We start from the raw sequence: 26786 nt of genomic DNA, 5'->3' as shown, positions 1-26786 counted from the left end.
ATATGTGCCTTGTTCATATATGTGAATGTGCATAATAAAGGCTATTTTTACTGAAACAGAGCATACAGCACCATACTAGTGATATATTGCTCTAGTTCTGCCGTAGATGCACAGACTGGAGTCATGATCCCCATAATGTCGGGTATGTACCACGTGGCAACAGAATGCCAAATTATGACGTGAATAATAATATAATAATTATTTATACCCCGCCCATCTGGCTGAGCTTCCCCAGCCACTCTGTGCAGCTCCCAATCAAGTGTTAAAAACAATACAGCATTAAATATTAAAAACTTCCCTAAACAGGGCTGCCTTCAGATGTCTTTTAAATATAGGATAGCTGTTTATTTCCTTCACATCTGAAGGGAGGGTGTTCCACAGGGTGGGCACCACTACCGAGAAGGCCCTCTGTCTGGTTCCCTGTAACCTCGCAATGAGGGAACTGCCAGAAGGCCCTTGGCGCTGGATCTCAGTGTCCGGGCTGAACGATGGGGGTGGAGATGTGCCTTCAGGTCTGGAGAATGGCTGGAGAAAGAGCTTGACTCCCATAGGAAACTCATATTGAGAGTGTTTGTGGACAACTGTTTGTCCAGCTAATTCAATTTTGCCAATGCTGACTGACAATCCTAGATTACGATAATGGGTCAAAGTTAATGACTAAAGAAAAGTACACCAAAAAAAGAAGAGAGGCTATAATGAATTTGATCAATATATAGGCTGCCACCACTGTATTTTCACAAAATGAAATGGTTCCAGGGAACAGAATCTGTCAGCCACCATTGTGCCATGCTATCCAACAGCACAAGTCAATATGCTTTATATATCACATCCAGATTTGCCATAGAAATTATTCTGACTCTTCTAAGAAGCTGCCTTGTAAGTATATTGAGTAAGGAGTATGAGATTTGACCGGAGAAGTAAGGAAGAGCTGCTCATATATTCACTGTAGCTACTTCATTCCAAGCAGTACCAATAGATATATCACTGCAGTGTAAGGATGCACTTTCAAGCACATTTCCCTATAAAATATATTTGAAATCAGTTGGTGTTGCTTTCATGTACTTGTACTCAGCTTTGAAATTGAAGTTATTTAGAATTTATAATAAGTCCTGGTGAGCAGCATTTTGGAAAATTCCTCCGGTTATGATGGGAGAAGGGCTGGAGTTAATGTCAAAACGAAATCCATCACGTTTACAAATTTGCAGAGTAAAAACCTGAATTGAAACTAGAGCCAGGAACTTGTATTTGAAGCTGACTGATGTGGCTGTCAATTTTTATTATTGGCATTGTTTGCGCTTGTGTGTTGATATAGGTAAGTGAGGAGAATGCTAAGAATAGCACAGAACACGGGCAGCCTCATGAACTGTATAAAATAAGCCACAGTATAAACATGGTGAAATGAATTAATTTTTTTCATCAGAATAAACACACAAAAAGTCTCGATCTTCCAGTACAAGAAAAATCTTGACTAGTTGCACTAGGTGTCAATCCTACAATTCATGAAATAAAGGCTCAAACAAAAGAATGTGGCACACTTAAGAAAACCCACAATTCCATTTTGTGTAGCTTTGAATAGAACAACCGAACAGAACATTCTACTAAGCAGCTTTGTTACCTAGTAACAGATATTGTAAAAACACACACACCCATATACTACAACCAGGGAGTAAGGAATTTTAAGGTGTAACATGATCTGGAGAACTGCGTGTTTATTATGATAGAAATAACTGAAATAAACATGAGTACGAGAACAATTAAAATGTCAGCTGGGGAAAATACAAGCCTCCTGCTTTCCCAAGAACACTTGAGTGGATAAATGATAGTCACTGGAAACGGGTATTTAGAACATGTGCAATGGCAAGTTAATATTAAAATTCAAGAGAAGAACTGCAGATGTCCAGCAACCCACAGCTTCTTTCTAAAGGCATAATGCAAAGGCAATTATTTTACTATTATCATCCCTTGAAATGACCATAAATCCAACACTTGCAGAAATCCACAAAGCGAGCTCCTAGTCTCTCTCTCTCTCTCTCTCTCTCTCTCTCTCTCTCTCACACACACACACACACACACAGAGAGAGAGAGAGAGAGAGAGCACATATGTACAATGTGCTAGTGTGCAGCCTTCCTTCCAGTCTGCGATGGTCATTTTGGTGGCTAACAGAGGGTCATATATGAAGCAATGGTGGAGTGATTTAATGCAGAGAGTGTATCTATGTTGAAAGCGAATTTGACTTACTTGGATACAACCTAGAGTTTATTTTGTTAAGATCTGCACATGATACAGCTTGCTTTTACTGATGCATAAGCTTACTACTCAAATGGGGACAAGTTAAGATTCTGCAATATATATGGAATGTATTATCAAATGAAGTGCACATTGGTCACAATAGAAACAGGACCTCATAAGAATAGCACAATCCTTTTGCCTCTGTCATCCAAAACCTTTATGATGCAACCAACTTCTGCCTTTTAAATACGTTAGTCCCACATTTCTCCCTAGCTAGGAGATTTTGGTTTTTAGCAGTTGTTCTGTTAAAAAAAGAGGGGGGGATTAAAAGAAATGCTATTCTAGTTCCAGTCTTGTGTCATTGTCAGAACTGTGAAAGCTTTAGGCTTTGGGTTCTTGTAAGAAAGGATTTCTCTGTAGATTCCACTGAATCACAGCCTCAGCAGTATTTTTTTCCTTTCTTTTTTTAACCTAGCATTCTATTTCTGAAAACGAGTGTACATCTTCAAATAATTTTTTTTTTGAAATGGAAAGATGCTATTCAAGGAAAATGTCTTCTTTTTAAAAAATGAAATAAAAAGTTTTCTTTTAAAAAACGAAATAAAATAGTGTTTTGAAATGAGGGGCAGTCTGATGATTTGTACAAAAAGTTTGAAATCAGTACTGAACTGCACCTCAATTTGACTGCCAGTTTTATTTGTCATAAAAGTGAAGGTTAAGCCCACCATTAATAGTTCAACGTCAGCTTATTTCCACCAGAATTCAGTAGCTTCTATCAGACAATGCTAAAAACAGGAACAAAAGTTTTCAGAGGCAGATTTTGCCTAGTGGATACCATACTACTGAAGGGGTGGGAAGAGGGACTCTCAAATCTAAAAGCTAGGGTACTAATATGATAGGCTTGCCTCCAATCGCATTGGGTTTCTGTTGGGCAGTGATAGGTAGGGAAATGGACATTTAGATGCTTCTCAGAAGGTGCTCTCCATGTGATTTCACTTATGCACATGGGGGGGAACATAACCCCCTCATAAGTGGGGTGATGCCTGTATACATGGTTGAAATCCCACAAGTTAAATACAAAGCCCACACTAGGAAATGGCCTTGCTCAGAGGCAGAGAGCTTAAAAGCTACTTTTCACAGTGGATTTCCCTAGAAGGGCAAAGAACACAAGGGCACAGTGGCCATTTCCCCCCGGCTCTCTAGCTCTCCTACTCTATCGCCACACAACTCTCTCTAGTTGAAGATCCCAGCTCTGGGGCCACCCGGAGGACTCGTGGGAAAGTGGCTACTGCTGCTGCGCTACTCCATGTATCAGCTGTTAGGCGGGGAGGCGGAACAGCTTAAACAAAGCCCTGCTGCACCTCTGCCCTCACTGACATCCTCTTTGGGTTCTGGGGAGGGTCTCCTTGTGAGCCACAATGACTCTCCAGCTTTCCCCCTCCATTTCCTGATATGATTCTATTTATTTATTTCCCAGTGCCGCCTGTATATGCGATCACATTTAAGTGGGGGGGGGGTGCGTGTAGTTGAAATCATGCAAGTTAAATGTATATAGGATATGATCGTACTGTACTTGAAGAGAATGCTTCAATGTGGGGGATAAACAAACAAACAACCCCTGATAAGATTTTGAGCTGAATATTTGCGCAGCCCTCATAAGCCTGTTATTGCTTTGGTCAGCTATGTTACTTAGGGCTGAATTAAAAATCTGGCAACTACCATTTCTCAGAATAAGGCAGGTGGGAGATTGCAAAGAAAAGGTAGCATATGAGGGAAGAGGGCACCAAAGCCCTTGCTTTCTGAATATATAAGGCTGCAAATCCCAGGGACAATTCAAAATAGCATTTGCTCAGAAGCCTTATATTTGTGTGCTTGCACAACCACATAATTGATCCGCTCCCAAATCACAACAAAAGTATAAACAGACAATTTCAAACTTAGCTCTCCATCATGCAAGGAAGTTTACAGAGCATTAAAAAACAAATAGTGTTTGTGGCTATCATTGAATTAAGCATACTTTTCAGATCAAGGTCTATTGCAGATTGGAAACACTTTGCTGATTTAGCTTGGAATAGTGTCCAGTCGCCTTCTACTACACAAAAGCCAAATTTGCACTTACATTTGGTGCAAAACAACTGGATTTTACAACTTGAAGAGTTTTTTGTTTTAAAAAAATACTGTTTCAGACCACACAATACTTAGTGGAACATTATGTCCAGGCATAGTGGAAACTAGCAATCACTCTGTCAGAAGGGAGAAATTAGAAGTTAAAAATACCGTGCACTGAAAACAGAACATTTTAATTCTAGTGATAACAATCCTCATCAACACCAACAAATAAAGTTCTTGGCAGATTTGAAGTAATCCAGTGAGTCTCTTTTTGAAGTCAACCTGTGTTGTATGGAAATGTAACTTTTCCACTGATACTTTTTGTGTCCTGTCAAACTTAAATGTAACTTTTCCACTGATACTTTGACTGTGTCCTGTCAAAGTTACATGGATAACCCTATACATAAATATATTTTTGTATTTTTGCAAAACAGTGCTCTCCGAATGTTTGGACATCTGAGAAGTTTGCATTTGCATTTTGGCAACATTAAAATGAACAAAAATAGTTGTCTTAAGAGTAAAATGGAATCTGTTTTTTCTGTGTTACCAGGAAAACTTGTAATAGTGAGGATTCTTCCTACACTCAGATTTCAGTATCAGGCTTCCATTTGTGTTCACTTACAAACTTGATAAGCAGAGACCAATGATAGTTACTGTAGTTACCATCTTTAAGAAAATGTACTTTAAAGTTTGCCTGGCAATATCAGAGACTGCAAACACCTTCCACTGCCTGAGAAGATTATGACATTACTGTTTACCTTCCCCAGCTACTGATTTGCAGCCTGACAAAATCCTGCCAGACCCTTCATAAGGTGAGCAATCTGCCGCGGCTGAATACTTGATCAATCTTCCCACGGTTTCAGTTTTCAGTTAGCTTTAAACTACTTCTTAATGAAAACTATAATAGCTAGAACAATGACTCTTTTTGTCTTCTTCTATAGATATTAACTTGGTAACTACTGACAGCGCACTGGATCCTGACATTTAGAAGAAATCCCCTCTCTCTAAGCACGTCAACCATTTGCTCATGATTCACATTAGTCTTAATATGAGGCTACAAATGTGCTTTTGAGGTGACTGAAAAAGCTATGCATCAGATAGATCTAATACTTTTCTGTTAAGCACGTTTGTGTTCTGCAAACCTGCATGAGTCAATGTGGTGCATGCCAGATTTGTGACCTAGAACTTCCATCATTCCTGGCAACTGGCCACACCTCTGAGGCTGACTAGAGTCCACAACATCTGGGGGGGGGGGAGGGCACCACATTGACTATCCCTGTTGTAAACAATCACGAGTAGAATGATGCTGTAATTGTTCCACATATTCACTGGTGCTTGTACCTTACTAGCCTAGAGAACATAAACAGAAACACAACTAAGAGGCATCCTGTATACATAAAGAAGATATAAAAGGGCCCCAAACTGCTATTTTTTTAAACAATTGCTAATTGGGCAGAAACTTAGAGTTTCTCCCCCATGAATATGTCTTCTTGCATGAATTGTCCGAAAGAATACATTCTTAATATCTTAATATATTACTGATATTTAATAAAGTATACCACCGTAAATATGAGAATCTTTCCTTTACATACAGTAGGTTCTTATTACTGTAATTACTGTTGTGACTGACATAATATTTGAATATGATTTCCCTTCAAATGAGTCAAGTTTACAAGGAAATAAGTTGAATTCACATAATGGAGTAAATAATTAGATGAATAATTTGATGAATCAGTAACACTATGACAGAACTATTAGGAAATGAAACCTACAATTATGAGTATTGCTTTTTGAACCAAGCCCTGCTTATTATTCAAAGGATAAAAATACTTTTTTTGCATTTTCTGTGGTAGAACTTGAATGTGGATATATGTTGAATGAAGAATCAAATAAAACCAATTGGTTATAAACAAAATTCACCTACCTACCCACATATTTTAATTGGGAGAAAGGGAAAATGTTCCTGCCCTGCAGAGGGTTGGACTAGATGATCCTCAGGGTTCCTTCCAACTCTGATTCTGTACCTGATAGTATGTTGATAAATTTCTTTCTTCAGTTGTTTACCCTATAGACACTTCTTCGTGGGATTATATGGATGACTGAACATTCTCCTTTGGTAATTCATTGAACTTAACGTTCAACCACGATTGAAGGCCATTTATTGCATGCGAGCATACACTAACTTGGCTATTATACACTTACTTGGCTATTATTGCAGAGATCATAGCACTAAAAGTTAAAAGAGAAGTATGCTCACAATGACCCCAATTTTAATGTCAACTTTCTTCATTCTTCCAATGGATTTTTCCATTTATTGATTTTTTAAGTTATATTGGTTGAAGTGCTGGCTCAATGCACCTAAATCTTCACTAGCTTCTAATCATTTATTAATAAATTATAACTACTACTTCTTCTGAGAAGTCTGCAAAAAAGCCCATTTGCACAGTAACTTTTCCCTCATGCAATGGGACTTTCCTTTCCTCTCCTCTCCTCTATGCAGTCCCTCCCACAGCCCCCAAACTACTCTACATAGGAGTCGTGGGGGCTTCAGTCCTCACAATATAATATTTGAGGAGGCTGGGCTTCCACAAAGTTGATTGGAATTCCCATTCAAATGGTGTGTGTGCACTGCATCATGTGGGGTGGGGCTTACCTGGGCCCCCACAATATTTCATTCAAGTTGGCACCCCTGCTGCTCTAGATTGTTGGGGGTCCCTTCAGAGTAGATTGGGGGCATGAAAGGCTGCAAGAGGGAGCAGAGGAAGAAGTCCCACTGTCTACGTTGGTGTGACACTGGATATTATTCTTAGTCTACATTGCAAGCTGTGATTTTGAAGGCAGAACGATGTGCCTGTCAATATCTTTTTGATTTTGTTTTCCTGCTGAAAAATAAGAATACTGAAAACTGGTGTGCAAAGTCAACATTCACCTCAGATAATTCCCAGTGTGGGATCTGTTTTGTGATTGAACTAGCAATTAAAATGCAGCTGGAATGCAAAAAAGAGAGCATCTGAGCACATGGTAGATGCATTTAGTTGTAAATGAAGCACACAACAGAAATCACTGGCTCAAAATGTATTTGTTTCGATTACTTTCCTGCCTTATACCGGGGCTTCACTGATTAAAGATTACCATTTGTCTTTACAAGGGTTGGTCCTCCTAGGAGGAAATCATGCAAGGTTTCTGATATTATTATTTTTTGCCCAAGATGCACAGAATCATTAATAGCCAAGTAAGCATTTGAACCTCAGTCTCCAACCCAAATGTGATATTCTCTTCACTCTGTAAACTACACTGGCTGAAATTCTTAAATAAGCAGTATTTTTGTGTACACTGAGAACTCTCGTAGGTGTAACTGGACACAATTAATGTCATGTTTCCACCAAGCATACTGGTGGCCTTTGCAGACTTGAATTTCTTTACCTTCAGTTTCCCTCTTCTTCAAGCGTCCTAAAAATGGTACTAACTTCTTTCTTTTTTAAAAGCCCACCTAAGATCTCATTTGTTCCTGGTGGACTTCTTCAAGGTGGCACCCAGATTGTGAAATTCAGCCCAGGAAACCTTGTTTTACAGCATTAGCTAAGAACGGTGCTTTTTAAGCCTGTCTTATACTGTGGTACCTCTAGTTACGAGCTTAATTTGTTCCAGAGGTCCGTTCTTAACCTGAATTTTTTCTTAACTAGAGGCGTGCTTTCACTAATGGGGCCTCTTGCTGCTGCTGCGCTGCCAGCTCACAATTTCTGTTCTCATCCTGGAGCAAAGTTCTCAACTCGAGGTAACTCTTCCAGGTTAGCGGAGTTTGTAACCTGAAGCGTTTGTAACCTGAGGCGTTTGTAACTCGAGATACCACTGTATAGACAAATTTACTGTTTTGGGTATTGCTTTTCATGCTGATCCTTGAACTTTGATTTTTATTTTAATTGTTGAATTATTTTAGATGCCTTGAAGGCCTCCGTTAAATTGTTGTGAGAATATGCAATAAAAGGACACATTTTAAGCTTAATATCAACCTTACTGAAAAGCCTTGGGATAAATCGAACTGAAATATAAAAGCAAAATGACAAAGGATTTAAGGGTACCCTTCAGTATTAATTAAGCAAACATCAATAGCTTTAATGTTTGTAAGAGCCATAAAGCAAGACAGAGAAACCTTTCGGGATGTAATTAGTACACTTTTTGCTACCTTTAGTGGACTATAACCATAAAAAGCAGAGCAATATTTACCATTACTCTTATGTTGTCAGTTTGAAACAACAAGAAGATGAATCAGAATTAAGTGTTCGACAGTGCCCTAAGAAAATATTTCCAAAGTCATTATGGGGTTATTGCTTATTACTGTACACTGCAGTGGGCTTTAAGGGAAGGAAGCAGGAGAATGCAAGGAAATAAAGCGAATGGAAAGGTACCATTTTCAAGAAAAGCTAGGAATTCTCTCCCTCCCTCCCTCCCTCCCTCCCTTCCTCTCTCTCTCTCTCTCTCTCTCTCTCTCTCTCTCTCACACACACACACACACAACTTTTTTCTAAAAAAAACATGTTTAGGGGTACTCTCATTTTGACTCAAGAAAATCACCATTTTATAGTTCAAATCAGGGGAAATACAGTAAATGGACAAAAGTACAAAGATTCACAAAATGCTTAGGGGTATGCGTACCCCTGCGTCCCCTCAGAAAAAAGCACTGTATGTATATATATATATATATATATATATATATATATATATATATACACACACACACACACAGAGTGGTACTTCAGGTTAAGTACTTAATGTGTTCCAGAGGTCAGTTCTTAACCTGAAACTGTTCTTAACCTAAAGCACCACTTTAGCTAATCGGGCCTCCTGCTGCCATTGCGCCACCGCTGCACGATTTCTGTTCTCATCCTGAAGCAAAGTTCTTAACCTGAAGCACTATTTCTGGGTTAGCTGAGTCTGTAACCTGAAGCGTATGTAACCTGAAGCGTATGTAACCTGAGGTACCACGGTATAGATAGATAGATGATAGATAGATAGATAGATAGATGATAGATAGATAGATAGATAGATAGATAGATAGATAGATAGATAGATGATAGAGATATATACACATATACACACATACATATATACACACACACGTGCAAGGTATTTATTAAGATGGATAGATACAAAGAGGACTGATCTCTGGCATCTTTTATAGCTGTACAGAAGAGAGATTTTCATCAGGTGTAGCTTACATGGGTACCCTAGTACTCATCAGCCTTCTACTTATACTTATACAGTGGTACCTCGGTTTATGAACTTAATCCGTTCCGGAAGTCTGTTCTTAAACCAAAACCGTTCTTAAACTAAGATGTGCTTTCCCTAATGATGCCTCCTGCTGCCGGTGCCCTTCCACCATTCAGCTTCTGTTGGTAGACCGAGGTAAAATTCACAAACTGGGACACTACTTCTGGTTTTGAGAAGTTCGTAAACTGAATCGTTTGTAAACAGGGCTGTTCTTAAACTGAGGTACCACTGTATATTAACAGACAATGAAGGGTGCAGAAGGTCTTTATGACAGAATGGAGAGGTGACACCAAGAAATTCCAGTGACCAGCAAAGTATCTACCTATGTACCATTTCACTTCTATGGTATGAATTCTATAGTGTTAATGACACTATGAGCTTTTCCTATTTTGTGAAATGAAAGTTTTTATGGAAAATATCATCAATAGGCTTGCGTAGGTGTAATGTTCCCAACGTGCTAACCATGATTAGACTGGCAATATGACATGTATTTGCATGCTCCCTAACTTCTCAGACAAGTTAAATCTTCATGGCCCAAGCTATGCTCAGTGCTAAGTAAGAATGCTCTGTAACTAGATTTTGAAACCAGTGTTTAAATGGATAACCAAACATTAGTTATGAAGATAGCCAGGGTTTTCTTTAGTCAGTGGTGAGGCAGGCATAACTATCACCATGATTAAATCAAGTGGCAGGAAAGGAAATTCAAGCAGGAGACAAGAAGAAAAATGAAAGGAGTATATATATATTCCTTTAGTTATTTTGTAAACTAAGCATCTGCTTAATATTAAAGAGCATACTATCATACACACCTAATCATATGATACAGATAAAACAAAGGAACACTTTCGTTCCCTAAGGACATAATTTATTTCAATGGTTTAATTCAAACAGTAGTCTACTGTTTTCTTTAAAAATAAGCAATGGTATCACATGCATTCTGAACATTGAATTCCTACATTGAAAATACTCCTTGTATTTTCACAGGCTGCATTATTTTTACAAGGAGATGTAGATGTTGCACATATTTAACATGCATGCCAACATTTGCAGACTTCTTGTTATAAGTTACAATGTTATAAGGCACCAATCTTAATTGAGTTTTGGTATCAGCTGAAGACCTTTTTTGTCAAGTATGCACAGACTTTAAAATCTAACCTTTAGGGAGTGTGTGTGTATTCTGTTGTGTTTTACTGTACTGATATTTTCACATTACTGTGTTTTAATATATACTGTTTAATACATCTACCTTTAAATATATTTTGTTTCAATATACAGTCGTACCTTGGTTTTTGAACAGCTTAGTTCTCAAATGTTTGGGCTCCCAAACGTTGCAACCCCGGAAGTGACTGTTCTGGTTTGCGAACTATTTTTGGAAGCCGAATGTCTGACGGGGCTTCTGATTGGCTGCAGGAGCTTCTTGCAGCCAATCAAAAGGTGCAATTTGATTTTCAAATGTTTCGGATGTCAAACAGACTTCCGGAATGGGTTCCATTCGACTTCCAAGGTACGACTGTATATTGTACCTTGGAATTTGATAATGAAAGGGGTATATCTAAAAATAAATACTCTTAATTGAGTCTCCCATTCCAAATGACTGAAGCATTTCTCTCTTACATGCACATACACAAAATGAAAACCATCCCAGTGATGGTTTGAATCATGGGTAGGCAAACTAAGGCCCAGGGGCCGGATGCGGCCCAATCGCCTTCTAAATCTGGCCTGCGAACGGTCCAGGAATCAGCATGTTTTTTCATGAGTAGAATGTGTCCTTTTATTTAAAATGCATCTCTGGGTTATTTGTGGGGCATAGGAATTCATTCATTATTTTTTCCCCAAAATATAGTCCGGGCCCCGCCACAAGGTCTGAGGGACAGACTGAAAAAGTTTGCTGACCCCTGGTTTGAATGGTTCTTAGCTCTTTAATGATACGTTATTTCCTCAGCTGAATTAACACATTTAGATAAGAATGTATCATAACTTCCTACTGCTGTGGTAGGAGTAACAGGTCCAGATGGCATTTAGCTGAGAGTTCGTCTCTGCTAACAAAAATATACAACTTCTTCCGAAGATCAGCCTTGGTACCTGAGAACTGGAAAGTGGCCAAGACAGCATCAATTTTTGCAAAGGGCTTCTGGGGGGATCCTGGAAACTACAGCCTTGTTGGCTTAATGCTTGTTCTGGGAAAGCTGGTGGAATGCATTGACATATTAGCAAACATATAGAGGAACAAGTCTTGCTGAGGCTGACCCAACATGGCTTCTTTAAGAATAAGTCCTATCTCACTATCTTATTATTTGAGAGTGTCAACAAGAATAGATAGCAGTGATTCAGTTGACACTGTGTACTTTCAAAAAGCTTGGGGTTGATAATCCATTAAGATCTGGAGGTGACGACGTTTGCTACCCCTGATATAGGTGATGTAACATGACACAACTTATGAAGTCAGAAATTAATCGCACAATGCAACACTTTTTAAACAAGTATGTGCAAGGAGTCAGAATATTTACAGTAAAAGTGCAAATTAGGACACTAAGATCTCTCACACTCTTGAACCACTGACAATTAACAATATTTTCTTACTTTACAAAAAACAAACAAAAAAAAACCCAACACCTTGAGACTGGCAACATGATAAATTAAAAATATCAAATGAAATCCCAAATGAACTTAAAAACTCTCTCTGACAGCTGGAAACACCACTTGATATGGCACACAAGAAATTCTTATCTGTTCCATGTTGAATTAATTCACTAACATGCTACAACTGCAAAGCCTCCACAGAGATTTTATGTAACAGTCACATTGCCAGTACTGTGCATGTTTTTCAAAGAACAAAACAGTAATGTGGGTGTTAATATGGCTGAGTTTTAAATAGCTATTAGTTAAGTAACTATAGCATCAAAATAACTTGGATGAAGAGAAATTTCGCAATCTATTATGCCAAATTGGCTTTTATCACCCCACCCCCCAAAGGAAGTGCATTAATCAGTCTTCAGTGACTACCAGTATTCAAGGTCATGCAATGAAACCGAGTGTTGGAAGACAGACAAAAGGAGTACTTCTGCATAAACCATGCAGTTCAGCCACTGAATTTGGTCACCAGTTTGGTTGACTTTAAAAGATGATTAGACACTTTCAGGGAGGATAAGGCTATCAATAGCTCTTTGCCATGATGGCTATGTTATACCTCCACTCTTGGATGCATTAGGCCTATGGATGGCAGTAACATGGCCCTGTTTTTCTTCCATTTGGAGCCCTCTTTACATGTATAACCACTAGGGTTAGGAGCACAGGAAGCTGTGTAATCCTGGACCATTTGCCCATCTAGTTCAGCACTGTCTAGATGACTGATGGTGGCTTTTCAGGGTTTCAGGTAGGGGGCACACCTGGCCCTACCTGAAGATGCCATGGATGTGAGTAGATGCTCTATCACTAAGCTATGGCCCTCTGCAAATGATACCCATAAGGATTGTCTTGTGTTTTTAGTATTTCATCATCAGACAATTGCTGTAGTGCAATTTTTTTTTAGAATCATGGGCTAAACTTTGTCAGTGAGACTAAGTGTACCATCCTAAACCCAGCAAATGAGATGTATTCCCCACTGAACTCAATAGGACTTCTGAGTGTACCCGCTTTGTTTTTTGCTACACATCAACTCCTAATTTTGACTTGTTACACTCAGGGGCACCACTGAACTCGGAGCTAAATATCAGGTTTCCCTCTGTCCCAGTTGTATCCCAGACTGTTCCCTGTTTACTTTGCCTCATATCATCAAATAGTAGTGATTTAAAAACAAGTCTGTTTTTATCTTCTCATCTGCATAGCCTTCCTAGATTCTGGCACAGGGAGATATACAAATAGATATATTTAATAAGGGTTCCATTCAACATTATATTTAATTTTTCCCACATTTGCTAAGTGAAAAGTAATTCACCTACTGATCATAATTTTAGCCACCATTTTGTAATTGTTTTGTAATATTGGCAACATCATAATGACCAAGTGTTACTGTTACAACAAAGAGAACAGGGTAATTGTTTGGGCATGTATTTTTTCCCCAACCCAAGTATTTTAGAGATGCCACATCAAAAAGCCTTTGCAATTCCTTTTATCACATTTACAGTACAATCCTATACATGTCCACTCAAAGAAAATAAAACATAAAACACAGGTTTAATCTAATGTAAGCAGACAGACAACTGCAGCTGTAACTGATTAATTACTGCTCTCCTTTCTCAGTATAGCATATTTTCTTATTTTTTTGTAAAAATTCATGACTACTTACCCCCACTGCTTTAGGACCGGTTAACTCTAAAATCTAATCGCCTCAACTGCTGGATGCACATCTGTAACTAGTTTATTCCATTACCCAAATGCTATTAATTATTCTGTTTGACTTTTCTGATGTTCTCAGGTTGAAATGCTCAGCACTAATGAGGCATTTACTCTCAATTAGAAAGCTCCTTCAGAATGTAGCTTTAATTCCAGAGAGTTTCACAGATGAATTAATTAGTGCCTACATTCAGGCACTTTTCTTGGAATGTGTTGACAATGTTTCTGAGCACAGACCTCACACTGATAACCACAACCCTTATTGTGCTCCATATCAATGCTTTTGTTTTATCTTGGATGAAGAACAAATTTTGTGGCTTAAGCAATAAATCACATCTCCTGGAACACATTTTTGGTAAGTGCAATAGAAAGCTGTGTTTTAAAAATAATTAACAAGGTAAGGAAAAGCTTATGTAATGATTCAACAGACCATGAAGCACTGGATTTCCAGGGCATATTCAACTTGCATTTATGTTATATAAAGCAAAGAACTGCAAAGCATTCTAAGGCAAACCTAATAAACCAGCAGCAAGCGGTGTAATTGCAGATTAAATAAGCTGCACTTCAAAAAGTATGGAAATCCCAATTGCAACCTATTACAATAGGACCTAAGCGTTTCCCCCATCCATCTATTCAGCTTCCTACAAGCATAATCAAACCATTCATTTCCACATTTACCGTGGTGGTATCTAAACCAGTATGAATCAAGGGGGAATGTATGGTATTCAGAACTGTCTCTGCTACTAAAAAGTGCCTCTTTCGTTTGGGCAATGGAGCAAATCATTTTCTGAAATGGACTTACGGTATTTTAGAAATATTCCTGTTTCAGAGATACTTTACTAAAAGTACCTTGCACTAAAAAATCTACCATATTGAATTGTGGCATTCTACTTGCACAATGGGATTTACCCGACCTCTCCTTTCCCCCTCCAGCGCCCACCCCCATGTGCCCCCAAAATCTGCTCTGGATGGTTTGGGCAACCTTTACAGAGATATAGAAGCACTTTGCTGCTGAGCAGATAGCCATAGCTGTCAACCGTCCCTTATTTGGCAGGAAACCCTTATCCCAACGCCGTGTCCCGTTGCTGTCCCTTACTGATGATGTCCCTTAAATTTCCCGGGTTACAAAGGAAGCAGCTCATTTCCCTCCCTGCCTGCTGGCCAGGGAGGAGGGAGGCTCCAACTGTGTTGCCTGGCTGTGTTGCTCACCCAATAAAGAGTCTAAGAACGACTGGGGGGTGGAGCTTGCATGCCTTGTGCCGATCAAATCGGCCGCGTTGCCTGGGGACTCGCCTTTGCTCAGCGCTTCCCAGCGGAGAGGTGACGGTGGTTTTTCTTGCTGCATCCCCTTTGCCGGGTTGCTGCGCTGTGGGAACCACTGCTTGTGGCTTCGTTTCGCTGCTAGCTAGGCTTTCTGCCTTTGACTCGGAGGGGCTCAGAAGTTGAACATACCTGTGCTTGCAAAATTATTATTTTCAAGGCTGCTGGTCCCTTATTTTCAAATCTGTATGTTGACAGCTATGCAGATAGCGGTGCCTGGCACAGACTGTTGATGTACTGGCCCATGCCTGTGTGAGGCCATGCTAGCTAATTAGTAGCCACACACTTCAACAGCACCCTCTGCAGGTACCTTGCGATGCTCTGCTCAGGAAGACAGCATCTTCCATTTCCCTTTGCTCAGAAATAAGCAACGGCTGCCTTTTTGCAGGGGAACCACACAGAGAGCTGCCATTGTGCTTTCAGCGTATCAAAACAAGTAAAGCACACTGTTTTTAGATGCTCAGCATAAAGTGTACAGCTCAGGTCTTATTTTGGCACACAGGGTAGGCATAAAACTAATACAAGGAGCAAAAGCTATACTGGATTACTTACTACACAACATTCCATATTCCTTACATATTCCCTCAAATATTTTATTCTGAAATTAAAAACTGTCAGGAGATGAATGTCCTGAATTGCTATTTCCCATAAATAATTTCACTGAAGTCAGTGCACAGGTTTGGGATGCATCTTAAGCAAGAGGATGCCACATGCTCACAGAACAGCTAAAAATGAATGTTTTAAATATTAAGGAGCCCTTTTTTACACAGTTTAACACAAAAAATGCAATTGCTTTTCTTTAAAGAGGAACAAGCAGCAGGGAGGATTAAGGATGTTTTGCTTTCAATTTTAACAGGTCATGCTATTATGACAGAACCCAAAACATAAAATTGTTTTATACAGCTAATGATGCACAAGAGATTTTATACACCTAATGATGCACCACTTTGATCCTTTAGTGCTCTTCCCGGGCAGCGTCATCAGTGAAACACAGACTTTACACAGGCTTTTGAATGCTCTAAATTGTATTCAGTTGACAAACCCACCAAAGTTACATTTTGAATGTAACAAGTGGAAATAAACAATCATTTATAGTGAGAGCTGTCTCTTCTGAAAGACCACGAGCAGTAAGTCACTGTATGTGTTCTATGCAATGTAATGAGGAATATTCCATACAGGCATAGAATTGGAGGAAACCCTGTAAGCCATTTGGTTTAACCCCTTGCTCAAACTCCAGAGGGAGAACATCTGCAAGAGAAGCAAGAGATGGCTGTCCAGTCTCCAACTATCTTAGGCTAAATCCACTCCAAGTTTGGATCTTAAACAACATATAGTGAGGTGTGACATAACCTTACTATAACCACCCCAAATTGTAATTTAAAAAATCCATCTGCTATCAAGACTATATACTACCCTAAATGATATATATATTGGGACCTACTGAGCCGCAAATCCACTTACTGACGCTAACCATTCACCTCGTAAACCTATTGCACTAAATATTTCAGGATGAATTAGCTTTCCTTGAGGATTTCAGTGCTTATGTGCATACAAATCCAATGCTCACTTGCAGCAGATTGAATCCTATAGTTATAGAACTGAGGGCCAATTCTCACAGATTTGTGACCGCAAGGTTTTTGGGCCACTTATTTAGTAGCAGAGATTGTGTGCAGCCCCTTTATTGCACTTAAGAATGAACCTATAAGACAAACCACTGCAATAACCTCATAAACCCCGCAAACCTAAAAAACAATAACAAGGGGTGCTTGATGCATAAGAAGTCATTCATTGGAGCACATTTTGAACTCATTCACAACAGAGTTGTCTGCATTTGTCAAGTGATGACTGACAGCCCAGACAGTTGCTGAGAGAGAGAAAAAACACACACCCCTACCTATTCGTAAGGGACAGAATTTCATTCAGGGCTATGAAGCTGTTACATAAGCATTCAAGAACAGCAAAATGAAGCAAACAGGAGATTGTTCATCATCATCGTCTGAAACTGGCCTTAGATAATAACAGATGGAGAAATATTATGTTCATTTTGGAATAGTCCCTGGCTGAGTGATTGCTCTCTCATACGACACGGAAAAGAATGCAGTGGCAATGACCTATCTAGCCAAGAAAACTGAAAATATGCATGTAGGGTTAAGAGAAGAATGGAAGCAAGTATGTGTGTGTATTGGCCGGGGGTGGGGCATCTCCAATACTCTGCAATGGATGCAAAAAGCCAAAACGTTTTGGTAGTTTCTTTGTAAAATAGCTAAGGCCAAAAAACAATATGAACAGGGGAATGAGGAAGAACATGATGATTAGCTCCACTAGGAGCACTCTTAATGCCTTGTTTCTCTCTTTTGCACGTTGTTAGAGTGCTAAGCTGCACTTCAAGGCTTTAAGAATGCATGAGAGATGCACTTACAAATGCAAAGATGTTATATTCTGTATCTAAAAATACCTATCCTTGCAGGACTGCAGGATAACTGGGCTGCCAATCTACCCAGTTGGTATTTGGCTCTGGTACAGCGACAGGGCATTTTAAAGATTATTATGCTTATATAACAATGCTACATAAAGCGAACTTTTATTATATCAAATTCAATTCTCAATCAGAAGCTGTTTTGGAGCATGCAGTGCCCTGCAGTCTGGGCCCCCAAATCCTCATCTTTTCTGTCACCTCCAAGCCCCCAAATTCTTCTTCTTTTTTGTTACTTCCAAGCCTGTTAAGCAAAGAAGTACCAAATACAGTCACTCAGAAGCTACCACACCTCACCTGGAATAGCATATCTGAATGGCTGTGCAAAGGGATAATTGGGAGGTCTGCTTTGATACAGGATCTCAGGACATTTTGTCTTCTGAACTGTACTAAATGAAGAGGTTTGAGATCTTGTAACCATTGTATCACACATTCAAGTCCAGTGAGCCTTATTGGGACACCCTTTTACCAATGAATCAAGACTGGACGTCTGCAGTTCTTGTTTGTCAGATTCAATAATTCAATTTTTTGGGTGGCAGCACATCATTTACCAGGGATAAAGGAGCTTTACATTGCAAGAGTTTCTCTTGCCCTCTTCCCTGACAAGAGGTATCGGCAGAGAAGATGGGACAGTAAAGTCAGCACAGCAAGTGAGCTAAACAGAATTAAGGGACTATCTCCCTCCTCTGCAAATCTCCCTCCACATTCTCTTCATTCTCTTGATTGACAGGCATGTTGGTTGAAAATAAAAGAGCATTTCTTACCCAGACTTGACAACGCCCCATCTTCTCTGCCAACATGTTTGAGTAGTGGGTACTGTTTTTAAACAATGCCTAATACATTTGTTCAAAATCATCTGGTGTAAGAAGTTCATATATGTGGAAACGCTGACATTACTATGAACAGGTAACCTACCAGTCACTTTAGGTGCACAAGACTGTTTTATAGAGTGGGAACTATGTTCACATTTAAAAACAAAAATAAAAATAGCACACCAGTATTTCTTTAGTTCTCAAACAGCTCAGCTGGGTAGACCACGAGAGTCTTAATCTCAGGGTCATGGGTTTGAGCGCTGCGTTGCAAGGGGTCCAACTCTTGGGGTCCCCTCCAACTCTACAATCCTACGAGTCTATGAAATGATATTGCCAACAGAGGAGGACCATTTCAAACAATTAACAAGGTAACAACAAAAAGTAAATTTGAGTGATGAAAAGAATAATTTATGCTTTGGAAGTGGAATGAAATACTAGCTGTAGACAGTACTATTCTTCCCCCCACCCAATGTACATAAAACTATCACACTGAATCAACTTCTCCTAAACAAAACACCAGAGGAAACCCACACTGACATCTTCATTAATACATTATTTTTAAAAGCTTTTAATGTATGAGAAAATGTGCAGAGCTAAGGAATACAGTGGCCTTCTGATCAAGAAGCTATTGCCTTTGATAGAAGAAACAGAGGCAAGCAAGATATCTACTGATTTCTTTTCAATTGTCTCTTTGCAAAATATATGCATCACTATCATCCATGATAATGGGAGTACACATTCACTTTGAGGAGTTATGTGGTGTGTAGCAATTCGAAGTAGGCTTTGTATCAGCAACAGGGAGCCATTACCTATACAACCCCCTGCAAGCAGAGTTAATGCAAACACCACCACCTAGACCATATGAGCATAGGAAGCTGCCATAGGGCCAGAGAAGATGCACAACTATTCACAAATGGGAGCTCCCTTCCCTCAATGCAGGTGGATTCGAACTTAGGTAGGTGGCAAAGAATGGAAGCCCCCATACTATCTGCACCCGGGTTCCAATATGGATCAGGAGGCTCCACACATGCCCTTTCCTTTTAAAAAGTGCAACCACCAACTGCATGAATGGTATCTCATTTAGTTTGGGCTTGTACATAATCAGACCATTGGACTAGTTACTCCATTGCTGTTTGCTCCAAGCTTGACAATGGTTCTCCAAAATCACAAGCAGTCTTTTTTCCCCTTTTCCATAACTGCAATCTGAGATCCTTTAATTTGAGGTGCTGGGGACTGAATGTGGGACCTTGTACTTGCAAAGTACATGCTATACTACTCAGCTATAGCCTAGTCTATATCATTATCGACACTTAGAGCCTTTCCACACTTAAATTTTTATTTTTTTTGTTACAGTGCTACATGACACCATCACTATTTAGCTATCATTCTGGAACAATATTCTAAAAAACCCCCCAAACCCCCAGTTTTTATTTTACTGCAAAAAAGGTGGCTCCTATGCCCCCTATTAAAACAGATCCCTTATTTCACAGACTCTTCTGGGTCACAGCAGTTGACCCACTTCTGTGATCTGCTTGTGTTATAAACTGGATAATATGATGCAATCCTTTAAGGGGGCTTGGTATATACTAGAGCAACTTTCAAATTAGTCCAAAATGAGTTGATGTAAAAAAAGTTCAGGTCTTCACAAAAATAACTTGAACCACTTTGGCTGGTAGAAAAGCACTACGTGTTGTCCAGGCAAAGTAGATTAAAGAGGAAAAGGCATTCTCTAAATTCTAGAGGGGTGTTGAGGAAAGCCAGTGTAAGTGGTTGTTTCATGAATAATTAACAATAATTTATTATTTGTACTCTCCCCCCCCCTCATCTGCCTGGGTTGCCCCAGCCACTCTGGGCAGCTTCCAACCTATATAAAAACATAATAATAATCATTGGCCCTTGGCATCAGCTATTAATTCAATAAGCACTCTCATATCGTGGGGGAAGGGGTGGGGGTGGGAGGGAGAGAAGGGGCCAAAAGTAAATTGGCAGTGCCACCTTCAGCCTCACGACATATGCCACACACTCTGAGAGAATGGTGGGAGTAGATTTGCCATTCAGGGCATGAGGATTACAATATCTTCTGGATCTTTTCCAAGTCAATACAGTAACTGGATGAGAAAAAGCATTAAGGTTGGTATCCAGCTATATTTTACTCAGAGCAGACCCACTGCTAAACCTGACTTAGGGCCATTAATTTCAATGGGTCTACTCTTGAGTAAAGGTTAGCTGAATATCACCCTTAATAAAAGGGGGAGGGGGAACCAGCAGTCCCCATGTGAGAAATGTTATCAAGACTGCCCAGAATTGTCTCATCATGCAAATACAAGCACTTCTTAATTTCAATATTTGATGTATAAATGAAAAAAAGCAGAAGCCACAATATTTCACCATTATGGAAGATATATGCTTTTATGCTGAAAGTTTTATATGGTAGCATCTGTGCATGCTCTCATGGGTAATGAAATAACGATACTGCTCTCCTGAGAGCCAAGGGATATTTTTAGAAGCTATTCTACAAGGACTGCTGCACTGCAGATTGAATGTCCTTCTGTCGTATTGTACACCTTTATGAAAGCAGTATTAATTATTAAATACATTTATAGTACAATTTTCTACTCGTGATAATATCCCAAGTGCACTCAAACACATTTTACTACTGTAGTCTTAACATCTTCATAGGATGACTATCACTGAAACAAATGCCACAGTTGGTTCATTTTTGCAGGCACTGGTGCAAAAATTCTAGGTTTCTTGATACACTAGATTTTCCATTCTGTGGCATGCATATTCAAAACGCACCGTTCCAGACTGAAATTTGACAAAACACAAAACTATTGGCATATTTTAAAGAAACGCAGGATGTTCTGCATCAGAAAGAAAGAGCCATACACGTAAGCAGCATTCCAAACATATTGCAAATGCAAATGAACCTGGATATACATCCATGTCCCAATGCTCACCCTTCCTGAACCCTACAGATCTTCAACTACTTGTCAGGAATACATCTCACCAGTGCAGAGAGCTCCACTGGTTTTCATACTGTTCTCAAGGTCCTGGTGTTGATCTATGAGGCCCTAAACACCTGCTCACACCAGCCTTTTGTATCCACTTGTCAGTCTGTAGGGTATTGTTGTAGGACAGGCTTTCTCAACCTCGACCCTCAATATGTTTTTTTGGCCTACAACTCCCATGATCCCTAGCTAGCAAGACCAGTGGTCAGGGATGATGGGAATTGTAGTCTCAAAACATCTGGAGGGCCAAGGTTGAGGAATCCTGTTGTAGGACCCTACATGATAATCCTGGGTGACTTCAATATCCGCACAGAGGTTGGGTCAACTCGAGACTTTATGGCCTCCATGTCTGAGCACTGTACAATGTACTCAGGTTGAAATTCATTACTATATTTTATGGGGCACATTAATTGATGCTATTTAAGTTAGGAACCTTAAAATGGGAGGCTTGTTTACTTACTTGCAGAGATGTCTGCAAATAACCATTTCATTTTTTCCCCCTTTCAACTCCCTCCTACAGTGTTCATTATACAGTGTACAACAACATTTCAAGCAGGACAGCAACTGGCTAGCTAACTGTAACAATATTTTAGCAGCTAATTACAGAAATACAGCTGAGAAGACCAGTCATGATCATCCTGTTAAAAACGAAATTAAAGTTTGGGCAAATGGTGCCATGCCAGGAGAGACTGTTCACTTATATTAACACAATGTAGATGTATCTATGGTGTTGCTAGGAGACAAGCTGTTGTTGTATCATACCTCATTTAATTTCTTGTTTATTTTTTCGAAATCAAATGCAAATCCCCATAAAAGCAAACAAGTTGTACAACCGTGAATAATATATACAGATAGTCCTGAAATAAGCAAAATTTAATAATGCTTATTGAATTCTTCCTGTCCTAATAGTGATGCCAAGCAAAGGGGGATAGCTTTTTTACATTTTGAATGTAGATCTCTTTATCTCTTTCCCTTTTTAAAGATAGTATTAAAATAATGAGAGGCAATGAGATGGAATAGGCAGGGGAAGCAACTTTATCAGTGCCAATCACTTGCTGAGGGACGAGACAAAGAAAGACCAGACTCCATCTCAGTATTCTCCTCTGTCAGAAATGACACTACTGACCACCTGTTTGTCATCGTGGATTTTATCCCAAAGCAGTAAGGTTTACCTTGGTAATGCTAGAAGGGATGGACCAAAAGGAACCATAATCACGTCTAGTTCCCAATCCCAAAAAGGATGACAACACAGAAGTTTTCTTCTGTGAGCAGATACCTTTGTCTTGGGGCACTAATCTTGGCTAGAGACCGAGAAAAAGGTTCTCGTGGTGCTTACACTTTCCCCGTCTTTCATATCCGATTAACACACTTTGAAATATTTCTGTGTGGCTTCCAAACCCTAAAAAACCTATTTGACAGCTGTTATATCATGCCTACACATAGTATGAACTAACGCCTTCTGTGAAGCTGCATTCAACACTTTAAAAAATAGTACATATTTACAGCAACTCCAATACTACAATTACATCATACATCACCCAGCTACGGTGCCCCCACTAAACAGGCTCTTGGTCGTTTAGTGACCTTCGACTCTTCAGATGGCTAGGTCACCCACAAGAGACACTCTTTGGACAACTTCAATGGCCTAGGCATGATGAGGAATATATGGATAAGGCAAACTAGCCAAATCCAATAATCTGCTCCCCAACTGCTCCCAATAATCTGAGAGCTGCAATTTTTAATGTCTGAATTCTGCTGATTAATTTCAGTTTGGCAGCTCCACACTGGAACCAGCCGTTCACACTTTTTTTATAGTTTAGCAACCTTAAGGTCTGTTATAGAATGTCTTGGGAGACTGAAATGTTCACTCACTAATTTCTGAGTATAACCATTTTTTTATGGATAGACATAAAAAAGGGAACTTCTCAGAAACCAGTGGGCAAAAATGTCAGTCTCCCAGGACATTTTGTAATCGGCCTTAAACATTGAAAACAACTAAAAACAACAGCAGCAACAAAATTCTCAGGAGGAGACTGTCATGAGTTCAGTTTGGGTTTCTATTAGCAAATTTGACTTGGTGGAGGTTGGTCTTAACAAATCCTGAGAGCTGTTAGGTTGCTAAAGAACTGGTGTTCATTAATTTTGCTACGTCTATTTGTCACCAATGGCTGCTAGGCAGAAATTTATATTCTGTACTCATTTGTGCTCTGAAATCTACTATGACCCAAGTACAATGGTGCCCCACAAGACGAATGCCTCGCAAGACGGAAAACTCGCTAGACGAAAGAGTTTTCCGTTTTGGAAGTGCTTCGCAAAACGAATTTCCTATGGGCTTGCTTCGCAAGATGACAATGTCTTGCGAGTTCCTGCTGGTTTTTTCCCCTCCCCCCCTTTTCTAAGGCGCTAATCCGCTTATCAGCTGATCCGATCAGCAGATAAGCCGCTAAAAGCCGCTAATAGCGCTAATCCGCTAATCCGTCAATGGGCTTGCTTCACAAGACGAAAAAACCGCTAGACGAAGAGAATCACAGAACGGATTCTTTTCGTCTTGCGAGGCACCACTGTACTAATACTCTTCCATTGCTTGGCCTTCTGGCCTCACTTTGTAAACAAACAAACAACTTCCCATTATACCTGCATGCCCTTAGGTGACCCAAGAGAACTTTGGTCCACAAAAGCTTATCCCACGATAAATTTGTTATTCCTCCAAGGTGCCCAGAGATTCCATGTTGATTTTGCTGCAGCAGAGTAACACCTTTGAAATTTCTCATTAAAGAGTAAGAAATGTATTGTGGCATGAGCTCTGATAAACAAGAGCTTGCTTTATGAGATGGAGGTCGACTCTCAAAGCTCATGCTACAGTATCTATACCTATTTGGACATATGGGGCCTGATTCAACCAGGCCATTCCACCAGTGGAAGCAAGCACAATAACTCCTTGTAGCACCTCCTCCAAATCTTCTCTGGGGGGTTGGGAGAACCACCCCCTGAACAGTGGATGGGGAAAGAAAGGGGAGATAACTGGGGGAACCCAAACAGATGGACGGGGTATAAATAAATTATTATTATTAGTCGTCTTCCTCCTCCTCCTCCTCCTTTGGGCTAACAGAAATGTTCACGCTGACAGAAAGACCTCCCTTGTGCTATGTTGAATACTACCCATAGACTGCTTATATTAATCTATACATTTAAGTTAGAATTGATGGAATCTTATTATGTCAGCTAGCAATGTCTTTAAACCATTTTTTCTCCCCCTCTTTCTTTTTATTTGGATTTTTAAAGAGGCAATTCTTGCATGTGCTTTTTTACAGTACCGTAACAAGCTACTTAAGAGCCAAAAATCTGAAACTCAACTCAGATAAGGCAGAGAAACTGTTAGGTAATTTCTCGGCTCGACCAAGATGCACTACCAATTCTTGACTGGAGTACATTACCTCTGTAGTATCCTCCCTGGCACAAAGTGCCTTTTGACCAGGCACAGCTGGTAATCTCTAATACTGCCTCCTTGATCAAAATATTAGCCCAATGCAGTTGCTTTGAAGTGAAGAACCACCATACAGTCGTACCTCGGGTTAAGTACTTAATTCATTCCGGAGGTCATTACTTAACCTGAAACTGTTCTTAACCTGAAGCACCACTTTAGCTAATGGGGCCTCCTGCTACTGCCGCGCTGCCAGAGCACGATTTCTGTTCTCATCCTGAAGCAAGGTTCTTAACCTGAAGCACTATTTCTGGGTTAGCGGAGTCTGTAACCTGAAGCGTATGTAACCTGAAGCGTATGTAACCCGAGGTACCACTGTATAGGAAACCTGATTATACGTCTACCACATGACATCTAACTTTAGCCACAGGCCTCCAGCCTAAATGAGGAAAAAACCAAACTGTTTTGGCTCTAACAAAGAGAAATATATTCTGTCCTAAAACAGAACCGTCCTACCAGTCCAACCTATCCCCTAGCCTATGATCCAATAAAGCGTGGGGTGGGAGGAAATCACAAACCCTGCTGCCTTTCATCACCACTACACATTTATATCTTAACTATTAGGTTTTCGGGGGGGGGGGGAGAGCACTACTACAGCTTGAATGAAGAATGGCAAAGTTCTACTGTTATTCAATAAGGTGTGTGGCTAGAATTTCCTTTGTAGAATGTAATTATCTCAAAACACAGATTAGCCTAGGTTTACAAGGTAACATTAACAGTTTCATTCTCTCTCAAGAGAAACTAGAAAGGAGGAGAGACCCACAAAATATTGGGTCTCTTAAGCCCTTTTATTGTTCCTGTTACCTGTAAAGTGGCTGAGAAAATCTTAGCTACAAGGAAGAGCCTGTAAAAACTCATCATGGCCCATTTGAGAAGCCCTAAGGCTTTTCAGAATGGAGAAGCATGCTTTTCATTTTAGAATGATTCAGTCTGAGGCAATTTTCTTGTGGAACTTCCATTGTGTTTCTTATGTAATAGCACTGTTAGCCTGAATTGACTTTCATATTTTAAAAAGGAATAAGGGGCTAAATCTTGCCTAAGGATCACAAATTATTTCTTAACCAATTCTGTAAGAGTTTTTGAGAGCCAATGTGCTTTTTACCAACCTTTCAATATGAATATCTCAGGGAAGCATGGATATTATGTTGTGAAATCCTGAATGATTAAATTTGCCACACTTTCCAGCTAGTTCACACATGTATGTTTATCGCTTGACAACAGTAACACCAAGAAGCATTTTGAATGTTTGAATTATCTATTCAAGATGCAACACAACAGATAAAATACCCATTATAATCAATGGATGTCATACATGGTTGTAATATGATTCTGATATACCGGTTGTTTATTAAATAGTTTAGTACAACATTTGATTCAGAATATTTTTTTTTCTTGTTTTCCTCTTCTAAAAACTACGTGCGTGTTATAGAGTGAAAAATATGGCGAGTGTTCACAAATAGTAAACCTTTTTTTACAGATTCAGAGAGTAAAATGCTCCTGTCTCAAAATCAACATAGTGACTTTCATTTGGTCAGTTAATGAAATGGTCTAGAGGATATTGCTGTTCAGCTCGATTTCTTCAAGCCCCAAGTATCTCAAAGTTATTTATATTCCTTCAGCATAAACATAGAGGATCACACAGCATATCTAATAGAATTAAGATCTAACCCTCTTGAAGTTAAATAAAAGGATCTAGTACACCAATCGAATCCTATTAGCACATTTTGACAGGGTGAGCTCTGTGTTCCCC

At 39.6% G+C, this 26786-nt stretch overlaps 1 protein-coding gene and 1 long non-coding RNA gene across 3 annotated transcripts in view; one reads left to right on the top strand and one right to left on the bottom strand.

Moving 5' to 3' along the window:
* The window catches only part of KCNJ3 (potassium inwardly rectifying channel subfamily J member 3), a 118111-nt gene that overhangs the window by 39459 nt on the left and 51866 nt on the right, over nt 1-26786 (bottom strand). The window lies entirely within an intron of this gene.
* Nucleotides 1557-6090, top strand: LOC310703304. Its single transcript, XR_014524068.1, has 3 exons — nt 1557-1681; nt 5107-5151; nt 5281-6090. It is a non-coding gene; the product is annotated as an uncharacterized lncRNA (long non-coding RNA).

This window comes from Podarcis liolepis (assembly GCF_965112155.1).
Source record: "Podarcis liolepis genome assembly, chromosome: 1".
Classification (NCBI taxonomy): Eukaryota; Metazoa; Chordata; class Lepidosauria; order Squamata; family Lacertidae; genus Podarcis; species Podarcis liolepis.
The sequence above is the reverse complement of the archived record's forward strand: the minus strand, read 5'-3'. Positions and strand labels throughout refer to the sequence as shown.